Source organism: Ailuropoda melanoleuca, chromosome 9 (genome assembly GCF_002007445.2).
Source record: "Ailuropoda melanoleuca isolate Jingjing chromosome 9, ASM200744v2, whole genome shotgun sequence".
Taxonomy (NCBI): domain Eukaryota; kingdom Metazoa; phylum Chordata; class Mammalia; order Carnivora; family Ursidae; genus Ailuropoda; species Ailuropoda melanoleuca.
In genome coordinates this window covers 5,594,668-5,607,361 of record NC_048226.1, presented here as the reverse complement: position 1 = coordinate 5,607,361, position 12,694 = coordinate 5,594,668, and the positions used below count along the sequence as shown (strand labels likewise).

Here is a 12,694-nt window from a genome sequence, read left to right as displayed (position 1 = left end):
CTTCTTCCTCTCCCACTCCCCCTGCTTGTGTTCCCTCTCTCGCTGGCTGTCTCTATCTCTGTCGAATAAATAAATAAAATCTTTTTTAAAAAAAAGAAATGTTAAGGGGACTCTTGGAGTGGAAAGGAAAGACCATAAACAGGAGTAAGAAAAGTAGGAAGCCCAAGAGCAGTAAAATTGAGTATATCTATAAAAATCAATTGAGAGACTCACAGAATAAAAAGATGTAAACTATCACACCAATATGTAAAACATGAAGGGGAGAGGAGTAAAAATTTAGTGCTTTTAGAATGGGTTCAAGCTGAAGCGACCATCAACTTAATTTGGATGCCTATATGCAGAGGACATTATATACAAACCTAATAGTAACTACAAATCAAAAACTGGTGATTGATATGCAAAACATGCAGAGAAAGGAATCCAAGTATATCACTAAGGAAAGCCTGCAAACCATGAGAGAAGAGACCAAGAGAAGAAAGGAACAAAGAACTACAAAAACGATGATAAAACACATAACAAAATGGCAATACATACATACCTATTAACAATTACTTGTAATGTAAATGGACTAAACACTCCAATTAAAACACACAGAGTTACAGAATGGAGAAAAAAGCAAGAGACACTTCCAGGTAGATGGTAGGACCCTAAACTCACCTCCTCCCATGGATACAGCTAGATAACACTCATATCAGTGCAAATAACCCAGAAAATGACCCAAAGCCTGGCAGAACAAACTCCACGACTAACTGCAGAAAAGAGGCCACACTGAAGAAGGTAGGCAGGGCAGGGATGTGGTGGAGAGAGCTAAGCCCCATGGGTCTGACCAGTGGAGAGAAGGAGTTATGGGCGCAGAGAGGAGTGAGAAACAGACTATCACACCAGGGAGCTTGCACAGGGAAGACAAATCCACACAGCATTTGGTGTTGAAAACCAGAGGGGCCACATTTGGTTGAGTTATTTCAGCCAGGGAGACACAAAGCCCGGAACTTTAAAAATCAGCAGGCTTGGCTCTGGGAGAGCTCGGAGGGAGATTGGAAGCTGAGTCCCCACCTGTAAAGACAAAGCACAGCAAACAGCCCGCAGAGATACAGCATAGAAGCTGCCGTGTGAAAAATGCCTGGAGCGTGCAGGAGGGAGAGGTAGTTACTAAGCTCAGAGTTCCCTTAGGGACTTCTCCAGGAACAAAGGAGTTCGCAGGTGCCATTTCGCCTGCCTCTCGTCATAAACACACAACCACCTGCGGGAACGAGCGCAGCAGGGCATTCACCACCTAACTTGCTTACACTGGGCCCTGACCCCTTTAGCCAGACCTGCCTCAGTCCCAGGTCTGCGGGTCTCCTCCCCCGAAAGACAGGGGCAAACCATGCCAACACTGCATCTCCCAACCTCCTGTTAAAACTACTGCACCCAACCCCCCACGTGCATTTCAAGGAGCAACCATGGCCACCCTGGTCTCCCCAGTGGCTGTGCATCCCCTGTGGAAAAGGACCGGTGCCACCTCATTAAAAATGCCTGCTCCGCACATTACTTATAAGAACAAGAGATGTAGCCGACTTTCCTAACACACAGAAACAGACACAGAGAGTTAGGCAAAATGAGGAGACATAGGAATATGTCCCAAATGAAAGAACAGGACAAAAACCACAGCAAGAGACCTAAGCAAAATGGAGATAAGTAATACTATTGAAAGAGAATTTAAAGAAATGATCATAGGGGTGCCTGGGTGGTTCAGTCAGTTAAGGGTCTGCCATCACCTCAGGTCATGATCCTGGAGTCCTGGGATCAAGCCCTGCATTAGGCATTGGGCTCCCTGCTCAGCAGGAAGTCTGCTTCTCCTTCTCTCTCTCTGCCCTTCTCTCCTCTGGTGTGCTCTCTCTCTCTCTTTCTCTCTCTGTCAAATAAATGAATAAGGTGACACTGGTCCACATTTAGTTCTGGAGTTTGTTCTGCCAGTCTGAAGTAGAACTCCCAAAAAAAATCAACCCAAGGGGGGCCCACCCCAAGACACATAGTAATTAAAATAACAAAAAGTAGGGGCACCTGGCTGGCTCAGTTGGTAGAGCATGCAACTCTTGATCTTGGGGTTGTGAGTTCAAGCCCCATGTTGGGTGTAGAGATTTCTTAAAAATAAAATCTTTTTTAAAAAGAAAGGGGAAAAGTAGTGCTAAAGAAAAAAAATTTAAAAGCAGCAAGAGAAAAGAAAGCAATTACATACAAGGGAAACCCCATAAGGCCATCAGCAGATTTTTCAGCAGAAACTTTACAGGCCAGCAGGGAGTGGCATGATACATTCACAGTTCTGAAAAGAAAAAATCTACAGCCAAGAAAACAATGTGGCAAGGCTACCTTTCAGAATAGAAGGAGAGATAAGGAGTTTCTCAGGCAAACAAAAACTAAAGGCATTCATGACCACTAAACCAGTTCTGAAAAAAATATTAGAGGGGTCTCTTTGAGTGGAAAGAAAAACCATAAGTGAGAGTAAAAAAGTTGGAAGCACAAAAGCAGTTAAAAAAAAAAAGATGTCTGTAAAACTAAGTCAAGGGACTCACAAAAGGATGTGAAGTATGTCACCACATACCTAAAATGTAGAAGGGGAGGTGAGGAGTAAAGAATGGATTCAAACCTAAGTGACCATCAACTTAATATAGACTGCTACATGCAGAAGAACTTATATACAAACCTAATGGTAACCACAAATCAAAAACCAGAAATAGATATGNATGGATTCAAACCTAAGTGACCATCAACTTAATATTGACTGCTACATGCAGAAGAACTTATATACAAACCTAATGGTAACCACAAATCAAAAACCAGAAATAGATATGCAAAGAATAAAGAGAAAGGAATCCAAATATATCACTAAAGAAAGCCAATAAACCATGAAAGAGCAAGAGAAAAAAGGATCAGAGAAAATCTACAAAAACAACCAAAAAATAACTATTTTATTACTTTATTTTATTTAACAATAAATACGTATCTATCAGTAATTACTTTGAATGTAAATGGACTAAACACTCCAATCAAAAGACATAGGGGGGCGCCTGGGTGGCACAGCGGTTAAGCGCCTGCCTTTGGCTCAGGGCGTGATCCTGGCGTTATGGGATCGAGCCCCACATCAGGCTCTTCCGATATGAGCCTGCTTCTTCCTCTCCCACTCCCCCTGCTTGTGTTCCCTCTCTCTCTGGCTGTCTCTATCTCTGTCAAATAAATAAATAAAATCTTTAAAAAAAAAAGACATAGGATTAAATAAATAAATAAAACATAGGGTTACAGAGCGCACAAAAAAATAAGACCTATATACTGCCTATAAGAGACTCATTTCAGACTGAAAGACGCCTGCAGATTGAAAGTGNCATAGGATTAAATAAATAAATAAAACATAGGGTTACAGAGCGCATAAAAAAATAAGACCTATATACTGCCTATAAGAGACTCATTTCAGACTGAAAGACGCCTGCAGATTGAAAGTGAGGAGATGGAGAAACATTTATCATGCAAATAGATGTCAAAAGAAAGCTGGGTTAGCAAAACTGACATAGAACAAAATAGACTTTAAAAGAAAGACTGTAACAAGAGACAAGAAGGACACTAATAATAGAGGGGACAATTCAACAAGAGAATATAACAATTGTAAATATGTACGCACCCAACATGGGAACACCCAAATACATAAAGCAGTTAATCACAAACATAAAGGAACTAATCGATAGTATTACAATAATAGTAGGGGATTTTAACACCCCACTTACATCAATGAACAGATCATCTAAACAGCAAATCAACAAGGAAACAGTGGCTTTGAAAGATACAGCGGACCAGATGGATTTAACAGATACATTCAGAACATTCCATCTAAAATGGCAGAATACATTCTTTTCAAGTGCACATGGAACATTCTCCAGAATAGGCCACAAAACTAGTCTCAACAAATTCAAAAAGACTGAAGTCATACCTTGCATCTTTTCTGACCACAACGCCATGAAATTAGAAATTAACCACAAAAAAAATCTGGAAAGACCACAAATACATGGCAGTTAAATAACATTCTATTAAACAATGAATGGGTCAATGGAGAAATCAAAAGCTATATAGAAACAAATGAAAATGAAAGCACAACGGTCCAAAATCCTTGTGATGCAGCAAAAGCAGTTCTAAGAGGGAATTTTTAGCAATATGGGCCTACCTCAAGAAGCAAGAAAAATCTCAAATAAACAACCTAAACTTACACCTAAAGAAGCTAGAAAAAAAATAACAAACAAAACCCAACACCAGCAGAAGGAAGGAAATAAAGATTAGAACAGAAACAAATGATATAGAAACTAAAAAAAAAAAAAAAAAAAGGGCAANAGGCAATAGAAAAGATCAATGAAACCAGAAGGTGGTTCTTTGAAAAGATCAACAAAATTGATAAACCTCTAGCAGCTTCATCAAAAGAGAGAGAGGGGACTCAAATAAATAGAATCACAAGTGAAAGAGGAGAAATAACAACCAACACCACAGAAATACAAACCATTGTAAAAGAATACTATGAAAATTATATGCCAACAAATTGGACAACCAAGAAGATATGGATAAATTCCTAGAAACATATAACTTTCTAAAACTGAATCAAGAAGAAATAGAAAATTTCAATAGACTGATTATACCATCAATAAAATTGAATCAGTAATCAAAAAACTCCCAACAAACAAAAGCCCAGGACCAGATGGATTCACAGGCAAATTCTAACAAACATTTTAAGGGGTAATACCTGTTCTTCTCAAAACTGCTCCAAAAAATTAAAGAGGAAGAAAAATTTTCAAATTCAATCTATGAGGCCAGCATTACCCTGACACCAGAGCCAGATAAAGACATTACCAAAAAGAGAACTACAGGGCAATATCTCTGATGAACGAAGATGCAAAAATTCTCAATAATATATTAGCAAACCGAATCCAACAATACATTTAAAAAATCATTCACCACAATAAGTAGGATTTATTCCAAAGATGCAAGGGTGGTTCAATATTTGCAAATCAATCAACATGATACATCAGATCAACAAGAGAAAGGATTTTAAAATATATCATTTCAGTAGATACAGAAAAAGCATTGACAAAGTACAGCATCCATTCATGATAAAAAGCCCTCAGCAAAATAAAAGCCATATACGAAAAACCCACAGCTAACATCACACTCAATGGTGAAAAACTGAGAGCTTTTCTCCTAAGTCAGGAACAAGACAAGGATGTCCACTCTCCTCATGTTGTTCAACACAGTAAGTTCTAGCACTAGCAATCAGATAAGAAAAAGGAATAAAATTGATAAGAAAGAAGTAAAACTTTTGCTATTTGTAGGTGGCATGATATTCCATACAGAAAATCCTAAAGACTCCACACAAAAAAAAAGCCTGCTAGAACTGATAAATGAATTCAGTAAGGTCACAAGATACAAAATTAATATACAGAAATCTGCTGCATTTCTATACACTAATAATGAAATAGCAGAAAGGGAAACTAAGAAAACAATCTCATTTACAACTGCACCAAAAATAATAAAATACCTAGCAATAAACTCAGCTAAGGAGGTGAAAGACCTGTACTCCAAAAACTATAAAATACTGATGAACAAAATAGAAGAACAAATGGGAAGATATTTTACGCTCATGGATTGGGAGAACCAATAATGTTAAAAATATATATATTATCCAAAGCCATGTACACATTTAATCCCTATCAAAATACCATCAGCCTTTTTCACAGAACTAGAACAAATAATCCTAAAACTTGTAGGGAACCACAAAAGATCCCAAATAGCTAAAGTAATCTTGGAAAAGAACAAAACTGAAGGTACCACAATCCCAGATTTTAATATATACTACAAAACTGTAGTAATAAAAACAGTATAGCACCTGCATGAAGATAGACACGTAGATCAATAGAACAGAATAGAGAGCCCAGAAATAAACTTACCCACAATTATATGGTTAATCAATCTTTAACAAAGGAGGCAAGAATATCCAATGGGAAAAATTTAGTCTCTTCAACAAATGGTGTTGGGTGAATGGACAGCTACATGCAGAAGAATGAAAATGCAACACTTTCTTACACCATACACAAAAATAAACTCAAAATGGATTAAAGCCCTAAATATGAGACTTTGAACCATAAAAATCCTAGAAGAGTGCACAGGCAGTAATTTCACTGACAATAGCCATAGCAACATTTTTCTGGATATGTCTCCTAAGGCAAAGGAAACGAAAGCAAAAAAAACTATTGGGATGTCATCAAAATAAAAGTTTTCTGCACAGTGAAGGAAACAATCAACAGGACTAAAAGACAACCTATTGAATGGGAGGAGACATTTGCAAATGACATATCCAATAAAGGGTTAGTATACAAAATTTATGAAGAATTTATGTAACAACACCAATAGTAATAGTAATGATAATCCAATTTAAAATGGGCAGAAGACATGAACAGATATTTCTCCAAAGAAGACATCCAGATGGCCAACAGACACATGAAAAGATGCTCAACATCACTCAGCATCAGGGAAATGCACATCAAAACCGCAATGAGAGATCACCTCACACCAGTCAGAACGGCTAAAATCAACAACATAAGAAACAACAAATGCGGCGAGGATGTGGAGAAAAAGGAGCCCTGTTGGTGAGAATGCAAACTGGTGGAGCCACTGTGGAATACGCTATGGAGTTTCTTTAAAAAATTAAAAATAAATTACCATATGATCCAGTAATTCCACTACTGGGTATTTAGCCAAAGAATATGAAAACACTAATTTGAAAAGATATATGCACCCCTAGGTTTGTTGTAGCATTTTTACAATAGCCAAATTACGGAAGCAATCCAAGTGCCCATCAACAGATGAATGGATAAAGAATATGTGGTATATATACCCAACGGAATATTATTCAGCCATAAAAATGAACGAAATCTTGCCATTTGCAATGACACAGATGGATCTGGAGGGTATAATGCTAAGTGAAATAAGTCAGAGAAAGACAAATAACATATGATTTCACTCATATGGGGAATTTAAGAAAAAAGGAACAAAGAAAAAAAGAGACAAAAAAACAGGCTGTTATATGCAGAGAACAAACAAACCCACCAGAAGGGAGGTGGGTGGGGAGGATGGGTGAAATAGATGAAGGGGATTAAGAATACAGTTACAGTGGTGCGCCTGGATAGCTCAGTCAGTTAAGCATCTGCCTTCGGCTCAGGTCATGATCTCAGGGTCCTGGGATTGAGTCCAGCATTGGACTCTCTACTCAGGAGAGAGTCTGCTTCTCCCTCTGCCCCTCCCCTTGCTCGTGCTATCTCTCTCTCTCAAATGAATAAACAAATCTTAAATAATTAAAGAATACAGTTATGGTGGTGAGCACTGAGTAATGTATAGAATTGTTGAATCACTATATTGTACATCTGAAAAAGAAAAGAAAAGGAAAAGAAGAAAGGAAGGAAGAAATGGAGAGAAAATCTAAGGAGTACAATGTGTAGCATGGTGAGTATAATACTGTATTGCATATCTGAAAGTTGCTGAAAGAGTAGATCTTAAAAATCTCATTGCAAGAAAAAAAATGTGTAACCATGTATGGTGATGGGTGCTAACTAGACTTAGTGTGGTGATCATTTTGCAATTGTTCAAATATTGAATCATTATGTTGTACACCTGAAACTAATATGTTGTATGTCAATTGCATTTCAATAGAATAAAATAAAATCAAACAGACCTATAAGCAGTAAGGAGTTTGAATTAGTAATAAAAAACCACCCAATAATGAAAAGCCCAGGACTAGATGACTTCACTGGAGAATTCCACCAAATATTTAAAATAGTATTAATACCAATCCTCCTTGAACCCTTCCAAAAAAGTTGAAGAGGAAAGAACACTCCTAAACTTGTTTTATGGTGGCCAGAATTACCCTAATATTGATTCCAAAATCCTCAACAAAGTACTAGCAGACAAAATTCAACCACATTAAAAAGACCAAGACACCATGACCAAGTGGAATTTATTCCCGGAATGCAAAGATGGTCCAACATACAAAAATCGCACAAGTAGGTGTGCCTGGTGGCCAACTCTTGGTTTCCACTCAGGTTGTGATCTCAGGGTCATGGGATCAAGCCCTGAGTGGGACTCCACGCTCAGCATGGAATCTGCTTGGGATTCTCTCCCTCTCCTTCTGTCCCTCCCACTTGTGCTCTCTCTCTCTAAAATTAATTAATTAATTTTTAAAAAAATCACACCAGTAAATGGAGACATCCCATGATCATGGATCAGAAAACCACATATTGTTCAGAAGTCATGACTACCCAAAGTGCTCTACGGATTCAATGCAATCCCAATCAAAATACCAACGACTTTTTTTTTTTTTTTTTGCAGAAATTTAAAAAAAAATCCATCCTAAAATTCACTTGGGATCTCTAGCAACACTGGATAGCCCCGTATGGTCAAATGATCTCCAACAAGCATGCGAAGACCACTAGATGGCAAAAGGACCATTTCTTCAACAAATGGTGCTAGGAAAACTGGATAGCCACGTGCAAAAAAAAATGAAGTTGGATCCTTACTTTATACCATATACAAAAATTAATTCAAAACTGATTAAAGACCTAAACAAGAGACGCAAAAGTATAAATCTCCTTGAAGAAAACATCAGGGAAAAGTTTCAAGACGTTTGATTTTGCAATGATTTCCTGGATATGACGCCAAAATTACACGCAGCAAAAGCAAAAACAGACAAATGAGATGATCACCTCCCACCCATTAGAAACCAGAGCATAACAAGTGTCCGCCAGGATGTGGAGGAATTGAAACCCTGTGCACTGGTGGTGGGATTGCAAAATGGCGCAAAAGCCAAGGAAAACAGTATGGCAGTTCCTCAAAAAATCAAACACAGAAGCACTGTAGGATGCAGCGATCCCACGTTGGGGTAAAGACACCAAAGAAGTGGGGCAGCTGGGTGGCTCAGTTGGTTAAGCGTCTGCTTTCAACTCAGGTTGTGATCCCGGAATCCTGGGATCGAGTCCCACATCAGCCTGCCTACTCAGCGGGGAGCCTGCTTCTCCCTCTGCCCCTCCCCCCCTCGTGCTCTCTCTCTCTCAAATAAAGAAATAAAATCTTTTTTTAAAATGTGGTGTACAAACATGTGTATATATGTATGTATATACACTATACGGTAGAATGTTATTCAGCCTTAAAAAAGGAAGGAAATCCTGTCACACGCTGAACACGGATGAACCTTGAGGATGTCCTGCTAAGTGATAGAAGCCAGTCACAAAAAGACGAATATTGTACGATTCTGCTTATACTGAGTCTCTAAAATAGTCAAATTCATAGAGACATAAGTGGGTGATTGCCAGGGGCTGGGGCAAGCGGGAAATGGGGAGGTTTTGTTCAGGGTGCACCGTGCTGGTTTGGCGAGATAAACAAGTTCGAAAGATCTGTTGCACGACAGTGTGAACACACGCAACACTCACTGCTTGCACGGTACCCTTACACATGGTTAAGGTGGTAAAGTTCATGTGATGTGCTTCTACCACCGAAATAAAATATTTTAAGCCACGCAAAAGAAAAATAGACTTTCTCAGGTGCGCCCCAGCTTTGCAAACTCCTGGCCCAAAGGGACCCCGCATGGCTTCTGGGAAGAAGAGCCCCGTTGAGCCGGGCTGTGAAAGACAGAGACGTCTTGGCTGGGCGAGGAGGTGGGGGGATGTTAAAAAGGAAGGGATTCGTGCAGGAGCAGCATCACTATTACCGCAAACACTTACCATAATGCCTACTGTGTGCCAGGCGCGTCGTTCACATGTGTTCTCTCGCATAATCCCCACACCAGCGACTCTGTGGGGGAGGGGGCACTACCAGGGCCATTTTACAGAAGAGAAAGCCGGTGGCAGTTTGAGTTGAGCGAGCGAGGGCACCAGTCTGCCCCAGGGAAACGGCGCACGGAGACATGACACCGACCGGAAGGGCGGAGACACCAGGCAGACATTAAAGGTCCAGACACCGGGCAGAGACTTCACATGATGCCGTGGACATGGGGAGTCACTGTAGGTCCTGGAGCAGAAGCACATGTTCTGAGCGGTGTCTTCAGCAGGTGAATCTGGAAGCAGTGTGCGGGAAGACCAGGCTGTGCCTTGCACTGGGTGGAAGGCACTGGGTGCAAAATGATGTGCAAAGTTGGGCAGCAAGGTTGGGGTCAAGTGCCCCAGTCTCTATCTTCCCCACCCCCAACACTCCTGGGCCTCTCCTTTGAATGACTCTGATCCCTAGGGTGGCAGGTCTCCTGGTACCTGCCCTGCTCTGGCGGAGCCCGACCAGATGGGATGTGGGGTGGTGGCCCCTCCCATCCCCGCGTGCGCCCTCTGCTGGGGGCGCCTGGCCTGGCAAGTGTCTGCCGACCAGACTGGGCACTGAGCCTCTTGGGCTTTCATTTCTTAGAATGCTGGGGTGTATTTTGGAGCCTCGATGATATTAATGACAGCCTAAGTTTTCACAGAGGACAGTGTTCTCCGTCCCGTTGGCCTCTGGCCTCCAGACACCCCACCGTCCCCTCCCCTGCCAAAAAGATTGAGTTCTTCAGGATTCTGGTCTCCCTCCTCCTTCTGCTGCTCAGCACCAGCCTCAGAGCCCCAGCTCATCCTTCAGAGGGCCTAGCAGGCAGCACCCTGGAGCTCCCGGTGGGGTATGCTGGAGAATTCTAGAAATTGATCTGAAACTGGACTCAGGGTATAGGGGCTTGCAGATTTGATCTGTTCTCCTTCTGGACTCGAGACCTCTGCCCCATTGTTTCCACCAGATCCTCAGTCCAGCCAAGAAGCATCCGAGCTCAGAGGGGGAAGAAGGTACTGGAGCAGTGCTCTATGTCTTGCTCCTCCTGGCAGTGTTCAATCCGGATGTCAGTTAGGATAAGAAAAATAACCAGAAACCTGGAACACACTGGGTCTCCATGATCAATACAAGTTTTACTTGATGAGCGTAGATTACTGCAAACTGAAGAAAGAAGGTCCAGACTTCTAAATGAAATGTTTCACTATAAAGCTGCTTAGGATAGAGGTCTTGCAGAAGCCATCCGCATAATTTTCCTCCTTATCCAGGAAAGATTTCCCCTCTTGATGCATGAAATCATGTTGGTGTATTGTGTTGGGGTTTACACTGCTGAATAAATCTCTGAAACTTGAAAAAAAAAAAACAAAAATAAAATTGGACCTGGATGACTGTGACTGGACGATGGATTCCTGCTCCAAGAAAGAAAGGTAATAACGTCTACTGTGACAGGACTCTTCCAAGAATGGCCTCGGCCGCAGGGGAGAAGCACCATAATGAACTCAAGCATGGGGCTGTGGGGTTTGCAAACCATCTTCAACAGCAGACTCCTGGAACCCTGCCTACCGGGCCTTCCTGGCACCGATGCCACTCTCTGCAGATTCCTGAGGCCATGGCTCCAAGCCCTGGCTAATATCCCCTCCGACTGTGAGAGTCCCCACTCTGCCATTCTAAGCCAATCAAGTAGTATTAAGTGAAGGAAAACAAGTACATTTGAAAATCAGACTCCCCCTTGGAGGGTCAAGTGTTCATTTCTGAATTAACCCAGGCTGGATTCAGGGGTTCCTGAGTTTCTGATTTGTCTCTCCTCTTTGGGTAATAAAATAAAACTCACGGAGATGGAAAAGGTGCCAGGAACCATGCTAAGTGCTTTACACACGTTTCTCTTTCTGTCTTCACAGTAACACTCTCATCCCTATGAATAAAGGGAGGCTGGAAAGTTCATAAGGGATCTGCCCAGTGTCTCCCAGCTGGAGGCCAGGATTCAGGTTGAGGTCTGTCTGACACCTAAGTAGCTAGCCTGCCTCCTGTCTGCCCCCTCAGCCCCTGCTGCATTTAACGGCCCCTCCTCAAGCACCTCCTCCGACAAGACCCCAGCCCAAGCCAAATTCTGTGTTGCTGCCCTCCCCACCCCATCCCCACCACAGCCATGCTCCAGGGCAAGAAACAGACACAGAGAAAGTATGTTCAGGGGCGCCTGGGTGGCTCAGCCGGTGAAGTATCCGACTCTTGGATTTCAGCTCAGGACATGATCTCAGGGTTGTAAGAGTCAAGCTCCACACTGGGCATGGAGCCTGCTTAAGATTCTCTTTTTCCCTCTCTCTGCACCCCCCAAAAAAAAGAAAGAAAGAAAAGAAAAAGAAAAAGTATGCTCAGAATGTTTAATGTGCATTAGAAAATGGCAGAACCCAAACCACAGACTATTTAGTCCATCTGGGACCGTAAGGGATTCTAGGGAATTTTAAAAGTGTATCCACGTTCCACATTTCAATCCCCACATCCATCCTGTGACAGAGACAAGTGTCAATACCCTCAACTCACAGAGAGAATACGAGGCTCAGAGAAGCCGCGGCCCACGCAAGGTCACACAGTTAAGGAAAGCATCTCAGCCAGAACCAAAGTGAGGCAAGTTTCTGGAGGAAGAGGCAGAGGCCGGGACCCAGCACTCCTACACCTGGGCCAGCACTCCCGGCATCGGCTGGCAGACAGCAGCAGTCTGCAGAAAGCTCTCCAGACGGCATCATCTCGCATAGCTCTTCCTCCCTCACACGTGCTGTTTTCTCATTATTCTTCCTCCTTTTGCTTCTCTTCCTTGTCTCTCACCGTAAATTACATCCCTTGTCTAAGGAATAATTAATTC

General features: G+C 41.8%; 1 long non-coding RNA gene across 5 annotated transcripts in view; it reads right to left on the bottom strand.

The window, feature by feature from the left end:
• The window catches only part of LOC117803711, a 78,655-nt gene extending 66,653 nt beyond the window's left edge, over window positions 1-12,002 (bottom strand). For 3 of the 5 annotated variants that reach the window (XR_004627679.1, XR_004627676.1, XR_004627678.1), the window contains exon 1: window positions 9,780-12,001. This is a non-coding gene — a long non-coding RNA (uncharacterized LOC117803711). Of the gene's footprint in view, window positions 1-9,779 lie in introns of all 5 variants that reach the window. The other 2 variants (XR_004627677.1, XR_004627680.1) reach the window with 2 other exon arrangements.
• Between the last annotated feature and the right edge of the window lie 692 nt (window positions 12,003-12,694).